This window comes from Pelodiscus sinensis, chromosome 6 (assembly GCF_052426305.1).
Source record: "Pelodiscus sinensis isolate ZL-2025 chromosome 6, ASM5242630v1, whole genome shotgun sequence".
NCBI classification, from domain to species: Eukaryota; Metazoa; Chordata; order Testudines; family Trionychidae; genus Pelodiscus; species Pelodiscus sinensis.
In genome coordinates this window covers 8,013,595-8,037,014 of record NC_143057.1, presented here as the reverse complement: position 1 = coordinate 8,037,014, position 23,420 = coordinate 8,013,595, and positions in this window count along the sequence as shown.

Sequence of the window (23,420 nt, the reverse complement as noted above, 5' to 3'; positions counted from 1 at the left end):
AATATACACATAGCAAAATGGTAGCTGATAGACTATTACTTTGAACAAATGGAGCAAATAGATTACATTGTTCGGAACATACAAAGTTTTTATTTTTAGCTCATTTTGTGTTTGTCTTCTTCTATGGAGCAGATGCATCATCATATTCCTTTCCGGATCAGTATCCACTATACTACATATTGCTTCCCTAAAAGCTTAAGGCAAAGCTACCATGTTCTCTTCCTGCACCAGTGTGTCACCATTTTTGTACTTAACTCGCTGAGAAACTTCCATCTCTTATTGATATTTATTATGCCATATGCAGTACAGCAAAATCCAAATAGCACACATATTCAGATATGCCATGTGAGGCATCTTTGCTCCTGCAACAGCTTTTGTCAACTGCGGAACTACCAGAAAATGTATCTGACTGACAACTGTGGTTTTTCCTGAAACTCTTCTTAGGCAATATGGACTTTAACCCCCCCCCCCCAAAAAAAAACCAATTTAATGGTGTTATATTTAAAGAAATCAATTTGCTCATCAGTTCTGATGACACACGAGGCAAAAGTTATTGGGGATCAGAGCCCCAACACCTTTTTGATACTAACACCACAACAGGTATGTAAACAAAACCAATTTTAATAGGTCATCCTCATCATAATTTGAGAATACGGTAAGAAAGAAGAGGCAGTGACTTGTTCATCATGTTTTATTTAAAATTTTTGTACATGTTTGGGGGCCAAGAAACCCCCCCCCCCAGGAATTTACAAATGTAATAGTGTGATTTTGCCCTTTGACTAACAAACAATCTCACATATCCCATTAGTTTTTAGCACCTTTTTTGCTACACAAAATCCACTTCAGGTAGGATGATTAAACTAACATGAAAAGACTGAATTCACCCTAGTTTAAGAATACTTTGTATAGAAAGAAGCACAGATTTGGCATAATTTTTACTTATATATGTATATGCATTGGGTCAGGCAGACTTCAAAATATTAGGAAATGCAAAGTTCATTCTGGTTCTGAAGATATTGATAGTTGAGTTGTATTGGGAATATTGTTGTAACTGGTAGTACACATTACAATTACGTAATTCGTATGTGCTCTTACTGTCAGCTGATGGTAACTAGCAAGCTAAGAAATAAATGTACAAGGCCACTTGCTAACAGTGTTATTAGATGCACTGGTGGGACGTTACACCTTCCTCTGCAGTGTAGAGAGCAACACTAGCAACGTTACAGCTTTCTTGTGCAGTATCAATGTGCGCTTGTCAAAAATAGAATGCAATCTCAATAGACAAGATAAAATGTACAAGGAGATACCAAAGTGGAGTGAGTGACTAGCCCACTGTCACATGCCAGGTAAACAACAGAGGGGAGAACATAATCCAGATTTCTTTTGACCTATTCTCGCGTGCTAACCACTGAGCTATACTGTCTGTCCCCAAAACATTGGCAGAATACCATACTACATGAACCACCATTCTGCTACAAGAGCTCAATTCTACGTTCAGCTGAGAACCTTTAACTCACATTGAGTTCTGTGAAAGTCAAGTGTATACAGCAGCTTGCTGTGTGTACAGCAGCTATATTCTTTCCCTCTAATTTTTAAACCATTAGGGAGTTAATGGCAGATGTAATTATGATACTGTATTAAAGAAATTCCGGCCTAATACCCTGCTCTACCATGTGCAAATGGAAAAATACGCTGTTACTACTAAAACCAACAACATTCTATAGTAGTTATTTCTTAGATAGCATCATTGATACTGCCAGGAACATGTTTAAATGTAAGTGGAGGCTGTTGTTTGGAAGATGATATTTAGCTAAGATAGCAATAAAAATATTCAGAATCAAGGGTGCTCCCAATAGTGCTTCATCTCTCTCCAAACAAAGAGCAAGATTCTGTTTCCTTCTGCAAGGAAATTAGAGCCTCTTCTCACAGTGCTTTAGACAGTTATACCCCACAAATAGAGACGTGAGGATACAGTGCTTGCTGCATTATTGGAAGGCTCTTTGATGCTATGGCAATGTAATAAGCCATGCACAAAAGGGCTGTGCAAGGCATAATTTTGCCCACTACATACCCCACATTTTATACAGCCATCTCCACTTTGAGACTGTATCCAGCTCCATCCTCTTCTTCACTGGCAATACCTGACTCCAAGGAAGTATGTGCTGTACCTCTGAAAAGGAAGTGTCGGATCTGCTTCCCAATGCATTTCCCAACCCCAAAGAGTGCTGTGCTTGGAGGGGTCTAAAATAGGCAAATTTTCAACAATGTTCACTGATCTGAGGATGATTTGAGACACAAAAGACTTCACTGAGAGACAGTGCCAAATAAATTCTTGGGTAAATTGGCTAATTTACCTAAGTTCTCTAGCTTGAGTTTTTAGGTTTAAGGGGGGGAGGACGAGGTTAATTTCTAATTAGACTAAAAAGTAACAAGACTAAAAACTAAAAACTAAATATATTGCTAAAATTAAAGAATCTAAACTAAGAATTAAACAGTGTCATTAACAAACCAAATTTACAATTGAAATTGAATTTAACAAATATACTGAATTAAATCATTAGCCAAATAATCAAACAAATAGAGCCTATATCAAATCATTAGGCTTAGAGAGCAGAAAGTCATTTATTATAAATCCTAATTTAGGAATTTCAGGAGGTAGTTGTCCTTTCAGTTCTAAATGCTAATTAATTTCCCTGCTGCAGGCAACATCCTTTAATCAAAGTAACTAAACGTTTTTGTATCCAAATTAATTTACCTCTTATCCTACGAAGTCAATTGAAACACCCATCTTGAAATCCTTATATATGTAGTGGCTATCCTGCTCTCTTCTCATAACCCGAACACGTAAACAGAAGAGGTATTGTCAGTTCTTGCTGTCCTTATTAGCTCTCAGCTTGGTTTCTCTGACACTTATCAACATTCAGGAAACTCAAATTACCTTACAAGGCGGGACTTCCTTAATGTTTTTAGGGTTAGGGACTAATCCGTATCACCTTCCCCACTCTGAACTTTTAATGACACTCATATACCACCTCTGCTAGCACTTACATTGTCATTGTGCCTATCACACTCATTCCTGAAATCATACATAAAAAAATGGGAAAATCTTCATCAAAATAAGAGGGAAAAATAGAGAAAAAGGCAAGAAGAGATGAAGGTCTTCAGGATGCAAGGAGTCTTCAGACTCAGGAGTCAGTGCCGGATGTCCACTCAAGGGGAATCAAGTAATGGCATCTTACCAATTACCTTTCATAAGCAGGGTCTTATGGACATTTAGCATTTCATTGGCAGGGTCTTATGGATACTTAGCAGGTAAGTTGGTTGTTGGTCTCCTCTTTCCACAGGTTCTGCCTCAGAAAACAGGGTGTCTGCATTTCTTGTTGGCCCAAAAAAATAGTCTTCCTTATTCACCTTGACCCATTAGGGATATGATTCCAGCTTGCTCCATGTTATAGTACTTCCCAAGAGGTCTTACAAACAAATCAAGTCGATTGGCTACACTGGATTCCACAACATGTTCCAATTCTCAACAAAGCTAGTAACCTCGATCTGTAGTCAATTTGGAAAGCCCCTCCACCCCAGTAAAATAGAAGTTTTTACAATATTGGTCACTGTAACCAGATGCAATCTAGGCTCCAAAATACTGAAGGTGTGAGAAAAATAAGAGAAACTACTTCAGCCTCCACCTTTTGGGTAATGGCTGGAGAGTACCCCAAATGGAATTAGCCTTTAGCGAAAGGCTTTGGCATGTGCATGAATGTAGCTAATTCCCTATCAAATAGGCCTTGAATTCACCCACACTCATATGTCATCTCACTATTTCTTAAACTAAACATTTGTGCTTGAGACAGCTGTCATATTGCTCCTTCACCAGACACAACACGGGGAGCTATTTTGTCTTTGCTGTGTTAGGAGTGATGGCTTACTTGAAAGAACATTCCATCTAGAAGCAACAGTGATTTAGTTTTGTCAAGCAAAATGCAGGACTATGTAGCACTTTAAAGACTAACAAGATGGTTTATTAGATGATGAGCTTTCGTGGGCCAGACCCACTTCCTCAGATCAAATAGTGGAAGAAAATAGTGCCAGTAATCCATTGCGTCTGCGATAAAGACAATTGCAGCCTCTATCCTCATCTAGGCTATTTCGCTCATAAGGGCTCTGTATCAAGTTTGGGCATCCATCTTCAGTTTTTCTGATGCACTAAGCACTTCCAGCTCCTGTTTACAACAGCTGAGACAGGTATGCTCAATACTTCTGAAAAAGAGTTTCAGTGTCTGTAACTGGATACCAGAATCGGTCAACTCTTTGGGGGGGGGAAATGAATTTAAGTGCCTCTAAAACATTTTCTTATGAAAGGATAGTTCTTCAAAGGCTTCCTCCTTTCCAAACTTTTGCTGAGGTTTGCTGCACTGTAGGCAATATTCCCAATGAGTTTTAGATCGTGTATCCCTCCATTGTTCTGTAATCTGGCCATCATTCTAACATTGTCCCCCTGGACTCATCAGCTTTATGTGACTCTTTGAGACATGAATGCAGAGAGCCTCTCTTCTTGTCATTCTATTCGGTCAACTGGGATTCATGGGATTCAGGTCAATGGCAAGAGACAGACATACAAATTGTCTAATATAAGCAGTGATCAATTTGGAAGGAAAAGTAAAAGTCTCCCTGGGGAGGATTACTGTGACCATGAGAAGTCAGAGCTGAGCATTGAAATCTTATCATGTGTAAAGCAAAACCCCAAATAAAAGGGCAGAATATAAATGAGACACAAGATATAATTCCTGTTGGTGTTAAAATTAGAAGTGGTCTTTAAAATTTCATAGAGGACAAAAGGAGTATGCTTATGCAGCTGAATTCTGCTTGAAATGGGTGGCAATTCTGTGGTGATCACAGATAATTTTTGATGGATGGAAAGCACTTCATAAGGAAACAAAAAGGAGTCACTTCTTCAGTCTAATAAATGCTCTTGTCATTTGCAGCAAACAGAGTCTTCAGCTTTTTGCCCCCTTTGCTTTCCTCATTGGCATGAGGTGCATATCGAGTGCTACATGTTTTATGCTCCATCACAAACATCAAATGCCAATGACAGCTGTGAACATTTATATTAATGCAAGACAACTAATCAAAGAAGAGGACAAGGTCAAAAGTGCACATTTAATCTGCCTCATGTTTTTCTTAATCTGCAGGAGGTGAGTCCTCCCTTGGATAAGGCTTGCAATGTTCACTTCCATATCACATCTGAGCACCAACTCTTCATCTGATGTAAATCAACATCCCACTCGTTACTAGCTCTATTGAGGTAGTGCCTAGCAGTCCTCATTGTGCACAGTGATTTACACACACAGTGAAAAGATACAAAATCTAGGGAAGAATCACTACAGTTTTTCAACTTTCCCCTTGGGAGCTAAGCAACCTGTGGAAACTTGGAGCCTAGCTGGATGAGAAGGTAGGCGGCTAGAAATGTAGACGGCCTACGGATGCACACCAAAAGCAGGATGATATGATAGTGGGAAGGCAGCCTGTCCAACCAGCATTCTCTGCTGCCTCCCACTGCAATTCAGATACCTAAACACGCAAGTAACTTGGAAAAAAATGGGACTTAGGCACACAAGTTCCTCTGTTTTCAAAAGCCATTGCTACCATACCTGTATAAAGAGACTCAGTTCATTTCACATCCATCTTTATTCAGAGTATCTGTTATCTTGTGAACTCAAATATCTACTTCTCAGCAGGTAGAGATGATGGTAATTCTACCTGAGTGCCCAAAATTCACAGGGTGAAATTCACCCCTGTGCAGAAAATCCATTTGGCTGAAGTAGAAGTTAAGTCCTTGTGCTTACAATCGCAGGGTGTGTCTAGACTACAGGGTTTTTTCGAAAAGAGTGGCTTTTTTTCAAAAAAATTTCCCGTGTCTAGACTGCCGCTGTGTTCTTTTGAAATTAAATCAAAAGAACGCGGCGGGTTTTTTGACCGTGGTAAACCTCATTTTATGAGGAAGAACACCTTTTTTTGAAAGTGCTCTTTAGAAAAAAGGTGTTTTTGAATGTAAACAGTGCTTTTTTGAAAAAGAGCATCCAGACTGCCTGGGTGCTCTCTTTCAAAGAAGTATCTCGCTTATTGAAAGAAGTGATTGCAGTCTAGATGCTCTTTTTCGAAAGAGGCTTGTAGTCTACACGTAGCCTAAGAGAGTAAATTTCAAATAGCTGACTGCTTAGATTTACTGGGGAAGGGAGCTAGTTGGAAATTCAGGAGGTGATAACGAGGTCAACAAATGAAGTCTTCTCTCAACCTAGTATGGTCTACTCCAGGGGTTAGGTTGGTGTGGTATGGCTATGACCAGGGCTCGCCAAGTGGCAGCGAGCCCCACTCGCCAGCCGCGCGGTTTTGCGTTCTGCGCATGTGCGGATTGTTCTGCTCACGTGCGGATCGCTCTGCGCCGGCTCTTCCGGGTTGTAATCTACTTGCCACGGGCGAGTAGATTACATTATTTGTTGAGCCCTGGCTATGACATTCAGAGATATGAATTTTTCATGTCCCTTGAGACATGTAGCTATACCAATGTATGAAGTCAGTGTAGACAAGATCTCAGTTCTCCATCTGTAAAGGGGGAATAATAGCATTAAGGCCCTCATTAGGGTTGTAGTGGGGATAAATACTTTAAAGAGAATGAAGCTCAGGTACTCTTATTGGCGGTGATGTAAGTACCTATAATAGAAATAGTATTACCATACTCAAAGTACTTTTCATCAATAGATCTGAAAGCATTTCACAGTAGATGTGAGTGATATTATCTACATTTTACAGGTATGCTTGATTTGTGTCCTGAAGAATAAGGGTGTGTCTACATAGCACAGTTATTTTGCTGAAAACTCAAACTGTGGGATGTCTATAGTACATTATAGCTCATGAAAATTATTCACAAGGGCCAGTGTATTGAGCAGCTCTTATAAAATGGTGTTATTAAAAATTAATAGTGTTACTGACGTGCAAATGTGAAAGGTGGTTTCCAATTATTAAAGACAAAGCCATAAAATGTATAGCAACTGGAATGTATTTTCACATGGAGAATAATAGTTATATATTAGCAATACTGAGCTGGTCCAAACACTAAATAACTTGAAGATAGGATGGCTAAAATATGGACTATTGCAGATGGTCTGATTTGTCATAGAGTCACCGAAGATATTATTTACTTATTCCCATAATATAAAAACTAGGGGCCACCAAATGAAGCTAATGGGCAGCAGGTTTAAAACAAATAAAAGGAAGTTCTTCTTCACACAGCGCATAGTCAATCTGTGGAACTCCTTGCCTGAGGGGGTTGTGAAGGCTAGAACTATAACAGGGTTTAAAAGAGAACTAGATAAATTCATGGAGGTTAAGTCCATAAATGGCTATTAGGCAGTATGGGTAAGGAATGGTGTCCCTAGCCTCTGTTTGTCAGAGGGTGGAGATGGATGGCAGGAGAGAGATGGCTTGATCATTACCTGTTCGATTCACTCCCTCTGGCATTGGCCATCGTCAGCAGACACAATTCTTATGTTCTTAATTATTTAACTTTGCAGTTAATTGTGATTAAGTTTAAAATTGCTCGGAAGCCCTAATTCTTATTCATGCCATTAAGAGTTTTCAGGATCAGGCCCTGTGCAGCAATAAGAAAAGCAAACAACAGGGGAAAAATAACTTCCCAAATGCATTAAAGCTTGAACACTGAAAAGATGTTTAAAATGCTCTGTTCTTGGTCAAACTTGCCATCAGAGTAATTTGTTAATGAATAAAGGTTCTGTAGTATATTATTCTGTACTTACAATTCTACCTTGTATCCTCACAAGATTTGTCAAGTGATTATTGGCAGCTGAGCTCAGACTACTTCTAGCAGAATTGCATGGCATTTTATTTGATATGCTTGATTTCAATTAACAATTATGGTTGCAGATAACATTTGTCTAGAAGACACTTTTCCAAGTGCAAAACCCATCATAGATGTGCAGCAAGACCTTTACAACCTATCCTGCCTTCCAATTCCTTGAGACGTTAGCACTCATTATTTCTATGAATTGGTGTAAGTCTATTTCAGCCTTGACGTTTTTGGTAGGCAACCTGGATCCTAGCATTTAGACTAGAGGCCAGCCCAGCATCTGAATTCTTTCTGGCATGTGTTCACTTGACTTCCAACCTCCTGAGCTCCATTCTCCACTCTTTTGCAGTGCTCTGGCAGTACAAAATGGCTGAAAGAATTTGATTATTCTGAAGGACCTCTCAGCCGGTGATGGTACGTCAAGAACCTGGTGGAGCACAGCTTATGGAATCTATGCAAATGAATCACCTTAGAGCGTAGCTCAAGTCAAAATAGCTTAATTCGGCTTTTGGCACGGTCTACATAGCAGGAAGTCGAAGGAAAAACACTCTTCCTTTAACTTCCCTCGCTCCTTATGAAATGAGGGTTACAGAAGTCAAAGAAGTCTGCCATCTCAAATATATTTCAAAATAACGGCTTGCTGTGTAGATGTGCACTTTGCTATTTCAAAATAACCTCTGTTATTTCAAAATAATGATGCAGTAATGTGCCCTCAGAGGGCTGAGACTGTATTTTTGTGATATGTGGTCATATTGTACTTAACATATTGAAAATCCAATGCTTATTGGAGTTTCTTTCTGCGATTGTAATGTAAATATAATATAACGACACCATAGTAAGCAACTCCTTTACCCAACAACCCTTTGGCTTTGTCTACATCATACCTTTTTGCAGCAGAAAATATGCTAATGAGGGACTGTTCTGGAGAGGTATAAGGACCTTGCACAAAACAGGGGGGTTGCACAAAACGGAAGTGGCTACACTGCTTCTTCTTGTGCAAAAACCCCTTGTGCAAAAAGAAATGGCAGAAAATATGCTAATGATATCACGACTCATGCTAATTAGTCCCTCTAGCATATTTTCTGCCACAAAAACGTGTAGTGCAGACATAGCCTTTCAGTAATATTATGATTTCTTAAATCTACTCTCTATATGTTTTTAGGACAGTATTCACAAGTAAGACCCCACAGAAAGAGTATATGAAGACAGAGGAATGGTAATAAAAGCCACCACTCAAAAGAATAACAAATATAGCTAAGAGAACAATAGCAAAACAGAGCCAATATAGTGCTGGCTTTTTACTAGGTTAAATGTCCAATGCAGCATTTATACTGAATTTCATGTTGGACTCTTCAGGTATGTCTAGACTACATTGTTTTTTCAAAAAAACTGCCCTTTTTTCGAAAAAATTGCACCTCATCCATACTGCAATCGTGTTCTTTTTAAATTAAATCGAAAGAACACAGGGGTTTTCTTGACATTGGTAAACCTCAAATTACAAGGACGAAACGCCTTTTTCAAAAGAGCTCTTTCAAAAAAAAGGCATGTGTGGATGCAGAACAGGAACATTTTTCAAAAGAAGAGGCAAACAAAAAAAGCACAGGTGCCCTGGTGGCCTTTCTGTGAATAGCAATCAGGGCTTTCTTTTGAGAGCACATCCATGCAGTCTGGACACTCTCTTTCGAAAAAGCAGATCACTTTTTCAACCTGGTTTTGAGATGTGGAAGCTCTCTTTTAAAAAAGAGCTCTTTCGAAAAAGCTTCTTTCAAAAGAAGCTTGCAGTTTAGACATACCCTTAATGTATATGCAAAGGTAAAAGCTAGAGCTGGTTAGCAAGTGAGTTTAAGTATGAACTATTGTAAATTATCCAGCAAAAAATAAAAGATGAAATATTTCAATTTGAAAATGCCCGTAGTGCTTCAAGGGAGCTATAATTTCATTGCCTTATACTCTGATTATCCCTGTCAGGCTGGGCTCTCTGGTCACACTACATGCAGCACAGTCTCACCTCATGAGGAGGTCAGGTGCTTGCCAGGAACTCCCAAAATGCCAAGAGGAACATCATGGGAAATGTAATCTGGCAGCCTGACCCACAGAGGAGAATAAGGTTGTGAGGAAGCCAAACTACAGCTCCCAGGAAGCACCTCAGAACAACTACATGAGAAACAAAACAAAACAAAATCAGTTTTGTTTTTTATGGAGATCAGGAAAAGTAATTTAGTTGAAAATAAAGTGTTTTTGACAGAAAATTTAGACAGATTTTTTTTTCAACCAGTGCTAATAAAAGGGAATAGCCATTCAAACCTCTGAGGAGTCCCCACCTGGAATAAAGCCAAGATAATTTGCTTTCATGCTATGTTGTCTGTAGTGCTTGGCACTGGGCCATTATCAGTGTGAAAACGTAGTGCTTCTGCATACTCAGTATTGTCAGCTACCACACAGTGGCTTGGGAGTCAGAGCCATCTGGAACATATTGCACTAGCCCCCAGGTTGGTCTATAGTACAGTGAGGCTAGTGTAGAAATGAACTCCATCACAACCAGACCATGGGTGGTTCTTTCTTCTCCTTCCCCTCCTAGTTGCTATCGACATCAGTGAATAACCTGTGTTTAGTTACAGTTTGTCCTGCCTTGGAACAAGTCATTTTGATGATCTCGGATAACAGACAATTGAGTATAACTAACCAATAAAGACTTCAAAAACTCTGTCAGGAATACAGCCTGACATCTAGTGCATGGATACCTTTTGAACATGCAGGTTAGGAACGGAGAGTTTTAGGTTTCTGGCGTTACATACCATGCACAAAGTACTCCAACACGTATTCCAAGCCTTTTTTTTCCCTCAGTACCAACTGCCTCTACTATTACAGGCAGTCCCCGGGTTACGTACAAGATAGGGACTGTAGGTTTGTTCTTAAGTTGAATTTGTATGTAAGTTGGAACTGGTACATATTGTAGGGGAAACTCTAGCCAAACATTTCTCCAGAGCTCAGTTTTATTCTCCCACACCTCACTTCCCTCAGTCCTTTATTCTCAAGCTGAGATGTCTGCTGAGAAAAGCCGCTCCGCGTCTCCCTGGTCTGCTGGGGAGGGGCGCTAGCTTCGTGTCTCCCTGGTCTGCTGGGGGGAAGCAGCTAGTGCGGGGTTGCCTCATCCTGTTTGTAAGTAGGGATCTGATGTAAGTCGGATCCATGTAACCCGGGGACTGCCTGTACTCCTATTATAATCATATGGCTACAGAGAAACAGTAAGACTAACTCACTCAGAATTTTAAAAAGTGTTCATTCTTCAGACTTATATTTTTACCATGTGGCACAGTAACCTAGGGTAGTTCTGTTCCAGAGTTTTATTTCATATCACCCATTATTTCTGTAAACTAGCAAGAAGTGTTCCCCTACCTTTTAGTGTTCAAAGAGCCTACTTAGATCTGTACTACTCTTTACTCATATGTCTCCTCAGTAAAGATGCCTCAGAGTTTAAGCGAGCTACCCTCGGCAGGGGTGACTGGTGCCTGCGAGGGAGGAGAGGGTGCAGGGATGGCCACCCAGAGAGACGTGGATGGGGCATGTGGGAGCACCCAGCTAGCCATTAAAATTTTAGCAGGGGCACGGGGTGGGAGGTTTACTTCCTGGGTGCTACCATGACTCACCTGTGATGGTCAGTCGGATATTATATAGGAAATCATGACACTATCCATTTTATACAAGGAGACACTAGCATTTCCATTGTATTTTTAGTGGGCAAAAAGTCCCAAATGCAGAAATGGAGGATAACTGGCTCGGCGGCAGCACAGGTGAGAAGCATCTGGGAGCGGCGGGGGAATCGCAGCATTGATGTGACAGTCAGCAATGCAATGCTGTTGCAAGAAAAGCAAGTGTGATTTTGGGTTGCATTCACAGAGGCGCAGCATGCAAGTCACTGGAGGGGATAGTACCCCTCTCCTCAGCACTAGTTTGACCTCCGATGGAGAGTGATGTAGAGAGAGGCTGCAGAGAACCCGAGGCAAGTGACAAAAATTACCACAGTGATAGAATGCAAGCCACGTGATCAAAGCCTGAAGGTACTGGGTATGCTTAGGCACCTAGCAGTTTTGATTCAATTTCAGGGAAAACTTCCTAATGGTGAAAACAGTAAGGCAATGGAGCAGACTACCTCAGGAGACCATGGAAGCTCCTTCACTTGGGGTTTTCAGAAAGAGGCTAGACAGACATCTGTCTTGGATGGCTGAGACATAATAAACCCTGCATCTTGGCAGAGATTAAACCAGCTAACCCTAAGTGATTCTAAGTGAGTAAAGGAAAAGGTCCCTAGACTGTCAGATTTAACTCTGCTTCTTTATGTTACAGAAATCTTCAGAGAAAGCCTTGCTAAAAATATTGGCCAAATTATTGCATTCAGCTGACAATTGCAAATTGGCTATATTAGGGCTACAACTGTGTGGCTCTGTCAAAAAAAAAAAAAAATCCAGAAAAGCTTGAGAAAAATGCCTAAAGTGAGGAGGACAACCGTGCAACACAGGAATTTAGTAGGGACCAAGTGGTCACAAAGAAAGAAATAACGTTGGGGCTAATTCTACTGCAACAATGTTGTCAAACAAGCTATTGAAAATAGAATGCATGACGGGGCACTCCAAAGATAAGACTCACCCAGTAAAGCTACAAGGCTATTTCCATGAAAGCAAATTAAGCCACCTTGACCTATTTTGCCTGACAGATGGGCAATGGCCCGCTTACAAATCAGCACATTGGAGAGTGCCTGGGACTTAGATGCATTCAGCCCATGATGATGATCTGTTTTAGTCAACGAGCACTATACTTGGATCATCAGGCAGCTTGACTATTTTGAATTCAAATGATGGTAGAAACAGCCAAAGTAAACATTGCAGCATTACTGCACAGAGAACTCACAGCCTTTGCTGTCAAAGAGTCTTCTTCCTAGTATGTTGAAGATAGCTGATCCAGTAATCCACTGAAAATATTGAGAAATTAAATAGTCACAAGTTAGCCTAACATATTCAAGACAAGTATCAGAGGGGTAGCCGTGTTAGTGTGAATCTGCAAGAACAACAAGAAGTCCTGTGCACCTTATAGACTAACAGATTTATTGGAGCATAAGCTTTTGTGGGCAAAGACCCACTTCCAAGTGCAAACTAATGGTTCTTATCGGCCTCTTGTAACTATTTAGTCTTTAAAAAACAAAAAAACAACAAATAGTCTGGCAGCACTTTAAAGACTAACAAAACATGTAGATGGGATCATGAGCTTTGGTGGGCACAGCCCACTTCTTCAGATGACCGGCTCATTTGAAGAAGTGGGTCTTTAAAGTGCTACCAGACTATTTGTTGTTTTTTAAGTTTTTCCTGTTGCAGACACACTCGGCTACCCCTCTAAAGCTCATTATGTAAGAGTGGTGTGGAGGCTATACAATGACTGGAAAAATGGCTGAGTAAAGGACTTAAAAAGGAGGTGCTGGTTAAAGGAATGGAATGTGTGGGGGGGAGGGGGATATCACAGCTGCAATGTATGGCAGGAGTCCAATGCCCCTTTTTTATAGCCCACCTTAACTGCTGTAAGGTGGGGTGGTTGGTAAGGTCCCGGCAATGAGTTGGCTGGAGGACCTGGATAAAAAAAAAAAAAGAGGCTAGTGAAAGGCCCTTGTGTCGTTTTTGTATGAACATGGAGTTATCTGCACTGTTCCCGGTAGCTGCAAATATCTAATAATAAAAATGCAGTCTGATTAAACCCCTGTCAAGTATCTCCTCTCCTCCTTTCAGTAGAGCTGGACAAAAAGCAAACATTCCCCCCCAAACAGACTCTTTTGTCATGGATATCAATGGAAGTTTGGCCTTGCATCATTCATCAAACCACAAACTAGTTTTCTCCTGCAAGCTTCTCTAAAATAGCACACTAGCATTTTACTCATGCTTACCTTTCTTTCTCTTTACCTAGCAGACATTATGTGTAGCTTCAATTTGATAACTGACAGAGAAAATTTATATTGAAATGATTAGGACTATGAACTTGTTCAGTGTTGTTTTAAATAAGTGATTCCAATATTCTTGCCAATTTATCTGACTCAGAATAGTGTTTATTAACCATTAGAATGTGCGTCATTCTTAAAGATAGAAAGCATCGTGTACCAGTCATCTATTCCGCAGATGTAGAATTTTATAATTGTTTTCCAGTGCAATGGCTGGTAGAGTAATTTTAGGAATAATTTGTTTTTAAATCAAACAATGCTTAAGAACATCGCGACACCTGGCTGGGGTGTGTAGAACTATAAGTCACCCTGTTAGTCCTCTGCCCCAACATAAAAAAAAAAAAAAGATTTGCTGGTTCTAGAGTAAGTGACAACTCTCTGCCACTCCAGTTTGTTAGCTGGCCTCCCTGATTTCTCAGGACTTCAGGGTCCTAACTTTCCCTTGCAGGTTAACCCTTGATGCACATCCCAAGATCTCCAATAGTCTTTCCCTGCAGCTCCCAGCCAGTCACGGGATGTTTACAGAAAGAACCAAGTCCACGGTTTCCAAAGGAATAGTACAGACAGCTGAGCTAACAGGCTGGTGAGGATTCATGCTACTGTTAACACTAAAAGGAACTGACAGTAAAGATCAAGTATTGCTGAAGAATGACAGATACTGAGCAAAGATAACAAAACAGTTACAAAGCAAAATTACACCATGCTTCCTAGTGACTGAAATGTCACGTAACGGGCCACTAGCACTTACCTAAAGCAACCTTTCAGCATCACCTTGCCCCATTGCAGGAGAACATTGTTCAAAAATACAAAGAGCACTGGGCTCTTGGGCCCCTAAGTGATGCTCTTTTGCTTGTGTTTATAGCCCTCCAAATTCATTCTCTGTCTCAAGAATCAGGATGACCCCCTGGGACTATGGCTCTAGAGCAGGAGTGGGGAACTTTTTTGGGTCTGGGGTGGCGGGAGAGCTGGAGTGCCAGCACAGGTTCCCCAATGCTAGGAGAGGCCCTAAGCCTCAGGGGTCAAATCCAGGCAATCCAGGGGCCACATCTGGTTCCCCACCCCTGCTCTAGGCTGTTCTTCAGCATGCTGATACTGTGCAGTGTCTTCATCCTCATAGGACCTGGCTTTTACCACAGATGCAAATTAGATGCCTGTCGTCTCTGGCATCACCAAGCTCAATCTACATTACAGACAAGGAGATAACTGGCCTCATTCTTGTCTGGGGGAGAAAAAAAAGCCCTTTCTACTTTGGTTGGTTCCAGACCTCCTATAATGTTAATTCTTCCATTTCACAATATCAGTGAGTAGCATGTCACTGACTTCCATCTGACCTCTCACACAATATCCTTTAGAGATACATATCGTGAGAGCAGTGTGTTTGGTGCAGTGAATTTCTCAGGCACAATGAGAGTGGCTTTCGTGTTCTATGAATCCTTTGCCAGTGGGCAGAAAGGGGCAAGTAGGGTCACAAACCATCAGCAGAAAGCATTTCATTATCCAACAGAAAATATTGATAGATGAGTCCAATTTCTTCTTATGATTTTAAAAGTCAAAGAACAAACTCATTTTTATCTTGTAAAATATGTATAATATTTATGGTTTGAGGTTAAATGGAAATTTCTACTTGCAGATCCTAATTCTCCATTACCATCTATCTTGTACTGATGAAGAATAAAGGACAATTGTGCCTTGCTTTTATCTGTTATGGAAGCACATTCTACTAAATATCCTTCCAACAGTGCAAAAAAGATTAAAATGCAAACTGGGAAAAGTCCTCAATACAATCTGTAATATTTATAAAACGTAGGACGGGATCAAAAGAATATATTAACGACTAACTGTATGAAGTTGCTGCAAATGTAACTACCATTAAAAGGAAAAGCACATTTGGTTTATTTTGTTTTAAAGTTAAGTTACTGACCTACTTAGGGAAGGGGTGGAATCTCCATCCCTAGAGGTTTTTAAGTCCCAGCTTGACAAAGCCCTGGCTGGGTTGATTTAGTTGGGGTTGGTCCTGCTTGGGGCGGGCTTGATGACCTCCTGAGGTTTCTTCGAGCCCTAAGATTCTATGATACCACAGAGATGTGAGTTTTACAGTTCTTCAGCTCTGAGAATATTTTGGAGATTTATCTTGGAAATAAAAGGAATCTCTACCCTAACTATGTAGTGATTGCACTGTGAAAATTTGTAATATCCAACATCCATTCCTATAAAACAAATGGAGATCAAGATTCAAGGCCTGGTTCTCATCTGATGCTGGTTTTTACATCTTGGAACATCACTGACACTATCAGTGTTACCCCAATCTTTACCAACTTCAGTGAGAAGTATTTAGTACCTACCTCCTATATATGACTTGCTTAAAATCACATAGGAATATGCAGCAGAAGCAGGAATAGAACTGAGAACTCCGGAGCTCCTCTTTAGTGCCTTAAACTAGAAAAAACAAAAGGAAAAACTATGTAGAACTTTAAAGACTAACAAGATGGTTTAATAGGCGATGAGCTTTCATGGGCCAGACCCACTTCCTCAGCTCATATTCTGGAAGAGAATTGGCATGACTATATATACGAAAGGAATACAGAAGGTGGGGTGATCTATTACTATTAAACTAGAAAAGCATCCTTCTCCTCTGAAGAACCTAAATAAAAACAGCTGGGTTTTCTAGAGGTGCTGCATGCTGCTGTTTATTAAAACTTCTTGCTGTCTATTTTCAAAGACTAAAATGTAAAATGTTCAGCATTGAATATTAAAAACAAACCCTAAAGAATTATTCATTAAATATACTGTGCCTATTTAATAGGGACAGTCAATCTACTTTATGTTCTACATAGACATGGCTTTAAAAAACTTGCAGTAAAATACTTCATATTTTAAGAGAACGTCATTCTAAAATAATCATATAGCAAGTCCAAATCTCACACTATTTTTTAGTCAGTTCAAGTCAAGAATCAAACTAATTTTCTGAAGGGCTCTAGCCATCCCTCAGATATAAACACAGCTAGGCCTTTGTACATTGAAGATGAAATGCAGTCATTGCTTTGCAATCACCTAATTTGAGAACATTTCCCCCATTAAAGAAAGTACATCTATTCCATCCTTGGCTTCAGGTGCCAACATTTTTAATCTCTTATCCAGGATCACATAGTTCTAAAGAATCCATTGTTGTGCCAGAGCACAATTCAATTTAATTACTGGATGGATAATTCTAACTTTTAGCAACCTACTATCGCTTATGTTAAACTTTCAAAAATTAATGAGAATGTACTCATGGGAATTAGATTTAGAAATACAGTAACAGACGCTAGTTTCAAATGGTCTCCTGTGGTGAAGATGATGAATTACAACTTCTTCTATAGCCTTAGGATTGGTTAAAACATTTTACCCAAATTTTAGGTGTGCTGACTGAAAGCTATTTTGTTTCAAAATTAGCTTGTAAATTAATTAGTATTTTAAAAACACAAAACCAAAAAAACATTTTTTTAAACCTGATTTTTTTTAATTCATGGAAGATTCTTCTGTTCAGTCCATCCTGAAAGTATTCTGCCATTCACCAATTAATCAGAATTGTCAAACTGAAAATTTACCTAGATTACCCTCTAATCTTGTGAGTACGTGTTCCACATGGGATGCAGATTCCACCATAGGTTCTGGGTAGAAGTTCTCAAAATTAAGTGACTGCTACATTAAAAGCAGACTTTTTTTCTATTCAGTAATAAGGAAAACAAAACAGGCATTTTAGAAAGTAGAGTTAATTACCTGAAGAATCTATTTAATTGTGTGAAGGTTGGAAAGGATTTCCAAATAATCTTTTCATAACTTCAGTGTCTGCAGTAACAGGAATAACTTACAAGCCTATAGAGCACTATTAAATGGGCCTAGTCAAAAACATGGACCGTTTGCAAAGTGTGTGTGTGTGTAATCACGTGATCCACTCGTGTGTGTGTGTGTGTAATCACATGATCCACTCATTTTCAAAAAGTAGGTCTCAGGCAGGCCTGGGCTCCTAAATGCTACTGCAGCAGCGGGAGGCTCTGAGGGCTGGAGGGGCATGCCACGCTTCAAGCGACACAGATGTCTGGTTGCTCCTAGCCCCGCCCCTTCACCTGAGGTCCCGCCCCTTCTGGGAGAAAGAAGCTGGCCCCCACACACCTTGGCCAGGTATCCAAACTGTCAGGAATGTTGAGGGTAAAGTGGATGGTGTATGATGTGTTCTGATGTTCATGGTGAATTACTTGAAGGCTGTCCATCTATTGGTCATCAATTAACAGATGAACAATCACTGACCGACCCCCCTTTACCATGAACTCTACATCCCAGAGGGAAAAAACCTCAATCAAGTACAGAGATTTAATGAACCTCCCAAGAGACAAAACTTTAAAACACTTCAATGGATACCGTATCATTTTCCTTCAGCAGACCCATTTAATGAATGTGTAGACATTAAAAAACAAAACCAAAAAAGAACTGAGGCTGGGACATGAACATCACTCCTCTTTCAAGTCCAGAAATGTTACTGAAAAGGCCTTGGAGCCATTGGAATGACTGAATTTATCAGTGATCCAGAGAAAATTAGCATTGGGACATACATTTCTGATCTTGACTAATATTCTTTACAAGTCTCACCTTGTTTCTGTTTCACAAAATCTGTTTTCTCCTCCATGTTTCAATTCAAATCAAGGAATATGTCAGACATGATGAGAGACAGTCCTATTGTTTGACATCGCCATGGAATGGCTAGCAGAATCTCTCAGACTGATACCATTACCAGGAATTACCAGCCGAAACAGAATACACAATGAGTCTATACACAGATGATATTCTGCTCACTCTTAAATGCTATTGCAATCACTGCTACTACAGATTTCAGATAAACTGAAGGAAATATCAAGTGATGCATTTCTCATAGACCAAATCCATCTCAAGTATAATAATTCTCCTTTCATTCATGCAAAGAGATAACCTACATAGGCCTCAGGGTATGCTCTGATTCATGAAAGACAGTATCTGCACATATAGATGTCTTACTCAGAAGTGACAATAGATGAAGAAATAGCATTTACTTCCCAAAATCTTTACTGGGAAAGGTAGATGCTGTTAAAATGAACGTATGGCCAAGATTAGTTTATACAAAATTAATTTCTCTTAAATTTCCTGCGTCAACTTACACAAGAACAAGGAGAGTTATACAACAATTCTTATGGAATACAACGACTCCACAGAGATCCCACAGGATACATAAGAAATCATAGCCAAATGTGAGTGCTGGAATTATTTACTTTGTATTTCTATCACCTGGATTTTCAATTATGATTTTTAATAAAATGGTGCTGCCCCGGCAACTTTCTTCATAAGCCCCACTGGGGTTTGAGAAGTAACTTCTTCAGGTCTCTCTGCACTTCTATTTTTAATGCGATGAGGAGTCCTTATAGACTAACAGATTTATTGGAGCTACCCCTCTGATACTATTATTAATGGTTGCCTTCAGCTTTAAAGAAAATCTCTCTCTCTCTCTCTCTGGAGAGTACAGAAAATCAACTCTAATATTTTTGCTTCTAATCTTACCAACTATATTTTATATATATATGCTTTTGTGGGTGCAACCCATTTCTTCAGATGAGTGGGGCAAAAGGCACAAAGGGGCCCAGAAACCCCAAAATTTAAAGCAGAAAAAGAGAGTAGAGGAGGAGGAAAAAGAGGAGTAGGAGGAAAAAACCCCTGACAATTATAGTATCCGTGTTAAATTAGGATAATGCAGTAGGTTTCAAGTGTTAGATACTTCGCTCAATCTGGTCAATTCCTTAAATGCTAATATCTTGAATCCTAAATCCATCAGGCTTACCAAAGGACTCTTATCTATAGAAGTGATTGAACAGAAAATGTTAGCCTCTTTCACATATCTTCATGAGAAATACCAGCTACCAACAAAGAAAGGTACTTTCTACAATAAGCTTTGACTCAAAATTATACAGGAGATGGGGGTGGGGATTGTTGGCAGCTCATAAACACCTCCACTTCAGGTGCACCTGCAGTTGTATGTTAGCCAAAACCATTTTGTAAATAATATATACATCACTGAACTCCTTGATTTACCTACTGACTACAGCATAAAATAATAGATGGGGGCATGAGGTAAACCTCTCTAGTTCCAAAAAGTAGGGTAATCTCTGGCACAATACTGCCTAATCTCCAGTTTTGTTTTTGCTTTCCTTTCAGATCAAAATTCTGGATAGGTTGTTACCCACCAGCTCTGTGATTATTGGGGAACCAGAACATGGTCACCTGTCAGCCTTGTGCTCTTGGGGAGTCAGGGAGTGACATTCATGGAAAACCATTCCCTTCCCTCAGGCCTCTGCTAGAATCAAAGACAAAGCAATGAAAAGGCCGGGGAAGACACACCTAAACTGCTTCAGACAAGGGTGATATAATTTAGGAAACACCCCAGCCTCATTTGCATTAAAGATGGAACAGAGGGACATCTCATTAGCATACAGAATGGAGAGCAGCTCTTCCAAGGCAGGAACCGCACTGAACTATGGGACACCGAAAGCAGAGAAGCACTGCCTGATGGGAAATCCCTCCTCCAGATGCTAATGAACCTAAGCCTGCTCACCCAAATTAGTCATTATCAGACCAATTCTAGTAACAATCCTATTGACATCTAAAATACTGAAACTGCCAAGTTGCATTGTGAGCTCGTTCAAGGAACATCACCCATAACCAGGGGTGATCAGTCTCTATTGTCTCTCCTCTTTCTCTTTGAACTATCCCTATAAAAACTCCTCTCCTTGCCCCAAGAAAACTGTTCTGATACCTGGACTTAAACTGCGTCAGTTCCATTGAGACTTCTTCATCTCCTGTCTGATCGTGCTGGGGGCTCTGTCCTGCTTCTCTCCTGCCCTCTGGACCCCCGGCTACCATCATCATCTGGGAACCCCGATCAGTGCGAGCTCCGTGGAGTGGTGAGGTCTCTCTCTCTCTCTCTCTCTCTCTTTCTCTCTCTCAACTATCTCTCTAAGTATAGCCTCCTGACCATGCCCTGTGTAAACTGTTATATGGTTACCTAACGTTTGTAATCAGTTTCAATTTAGATTTAATATTGTAATTGTTAGATTTAATATTGTAACTGTTTGATATCTATTCACTACTCAGAAATAAATCACTTTCATTGTTAAACTGGTTGCTTCTCTCTCTTTCTTTCTCTTTTACTCACTCTTCCTTAAGGGGTGTTGTTTTGGCTTCCCCATTCGCTCTGCAACAACGCTTCTTGTACCCAAGCAAAAGATCCCTGTAGTGCCTAAAATCCTGTGGGGTTTGCTCATCGTGTGGTTTACCAGTGAATGACTGTGGTGTGAAAGTGGGGATAGGGGGTGCTGAACCTGGGGGCTTATGAGGATGGCAGCTTAAAGTGCTGTTTAATCCAGCCCACGGAGTCCAAAGGCACATGAGGGTGCAGTATGGCATTGCTGTGAAACCCAGCCAGCTGAGTCCAGGGACATATGAGGGGGTCAGCTTGTGAGTGCTGAGTACCCAGTCCTCTCAGACGTGCTCTGTTAGTGGGTGTGGGTGTCTGCGTGTGTTGCTAAGGTGGGAAGAACCCCATCCTGAGGAACCTAGTTCCTGCAGGAGAGCTCCAGTGGGAGGGGGAATTGGCAGCAGGGAGAATTCAGCTCCGTATGAGAGCCCAAGTAAGCACCCTCAGCACACTGATAGAACTGTCAACCTTCCCCCAGTCCCATAAGGGTAACCCTGATAAATGAGCATACCCTAGAGTATTGGGCAAATCTGGTAACAAGGTATAAAGAGGAGAGGGAGAGGGAGAGAGCGAGCGAGCGAGAGAGATGATAGCTCCAGTTCAGACTTGTTTTACATAGTCTTCGAATGTGAAAGAGTATCTGTATTTTGCAAGGGAGTGTGCAGTGCTCTAAGACAGAGGGGCGCAAACTTTTTTCAACCACAACCTCCATATACTCATGTAGCAACCCCCAAAATAATTTGAGAAGCGCGGCACAGTGCTTAGATCTGGTGGCCACCCAGGAAGACATCCCAAGGAGATTGCGACTCACCGGTTGTGCACCACTGCTCTAAGGAGACCAAATTAGGGCTTTCTGGGGCATGATAACTTAAACAGGTATTTGTGCAACAAACAGGAGAACAAAAGGGACGCAACGAGCTAAGAAACAGTAAGAGACTGTGTCTGGTCCATGTAGAAAGTGTGGCAGCAGGAGAAGATTATGTATTCTCCCAAGCAGTAACAATCCAGTTCTGCCCACCAGAGACATCAGGATGAAGCACCGTTCACAGTATTCAGAATAATATCTCTCACACTCTTCCGAGCTGGGCTCCTCAAGTTTGACTTGATGGGATAGAGGTGTGGGAGGGATTTGATAAAGGCACATTACAACGAGAGGCCTAGTATCCCAGTTTTCTCCATGACAACTACGGAGCCAGCAGACAAACCAAGGATTTACAGGTGAGAACAACACAGGACCAGGAATCTGCTTACCGCCACTCGCATTGGCCACAAACAGCAATTCACAGCCAACCAGAGCTGTGATCCCCTGATACCTGTGGAGGCATAGATAAACATGGAGGTGGGGGCCCTTTAGGAACTAACCCTGTGGACCGAATCCGGCCCACAGGCCAGAATTTGCCCACCCCTGAATTATCATCTGTTCTCTGTCTGCTCAAGGACAACATTGGAAATGAGAAATGAATCTGAGTTTCTTCTTCCTAGTAAAACACGTCAGTAAATGAATCAAACACGGTCTTCATCTAAACTTGGGTTGACCTCTGTATACACTCTAATTACATTGCTGTGTGAATGTGCATAGTAATCAGAACTTAAATGCTTGGAGAACCTAATTACATGATAGAAGAAGGGTCCTTTAGTTCAGCATAAGCAGCTTTCTTTTTTAGCGGGGCTGTGTTAGGGAGTGGGAAGAAGAAAAACTAGCAAGGTCCAGCAAGTGCAAAGACATTACACAAATTGTGCCTGTCAGCTACTACAAGAGACTCATTCATTAGTGTGGTTCCCTTTCCTTGACTGCTACAACAGGGTCTGGCAAGAGGAGCAGCCAAAGAAAGCAGCAGCAAAGGTCATTCAAGTCCAGTGTTCCACTGATCAATTTTATGTTTAAGTGGCTGAAGGAGGGATTAAATTGCACAGTTAATTATTAATTGCTTGTGATCGTGTTGGGATGTCCCACCAAATATATTATTGAAGAGGGTGGACAGCTGCAAAGCCCTGGCAGGAATAATTATTTCCAATCCCTCCTTGAATCTGTTTTTAATGTACAAACCTCCAAAAGAGGGAGGGGGAGGCAGGAAAAGGACAAAGGCTTAAGAACCCAGGGTATGTCTACACTACCCCGCTAGTTTGAACTAGCGGGGTAATGTATGCATACCGAACTTGCTAATGAAGCCCGGGATTTGAATTTCCCGGGCTTCATTAGCATAAAGCCGGCGCCGCCATTTTTAAAAGCCGGCTAGTGCGAACCCCGTGCCGCGTGGCTACACGCGGCACGGGCTAGATAGTTCGAACTACGTAGCCATTCCGAACTATCTGTACTCCTCGTTCCA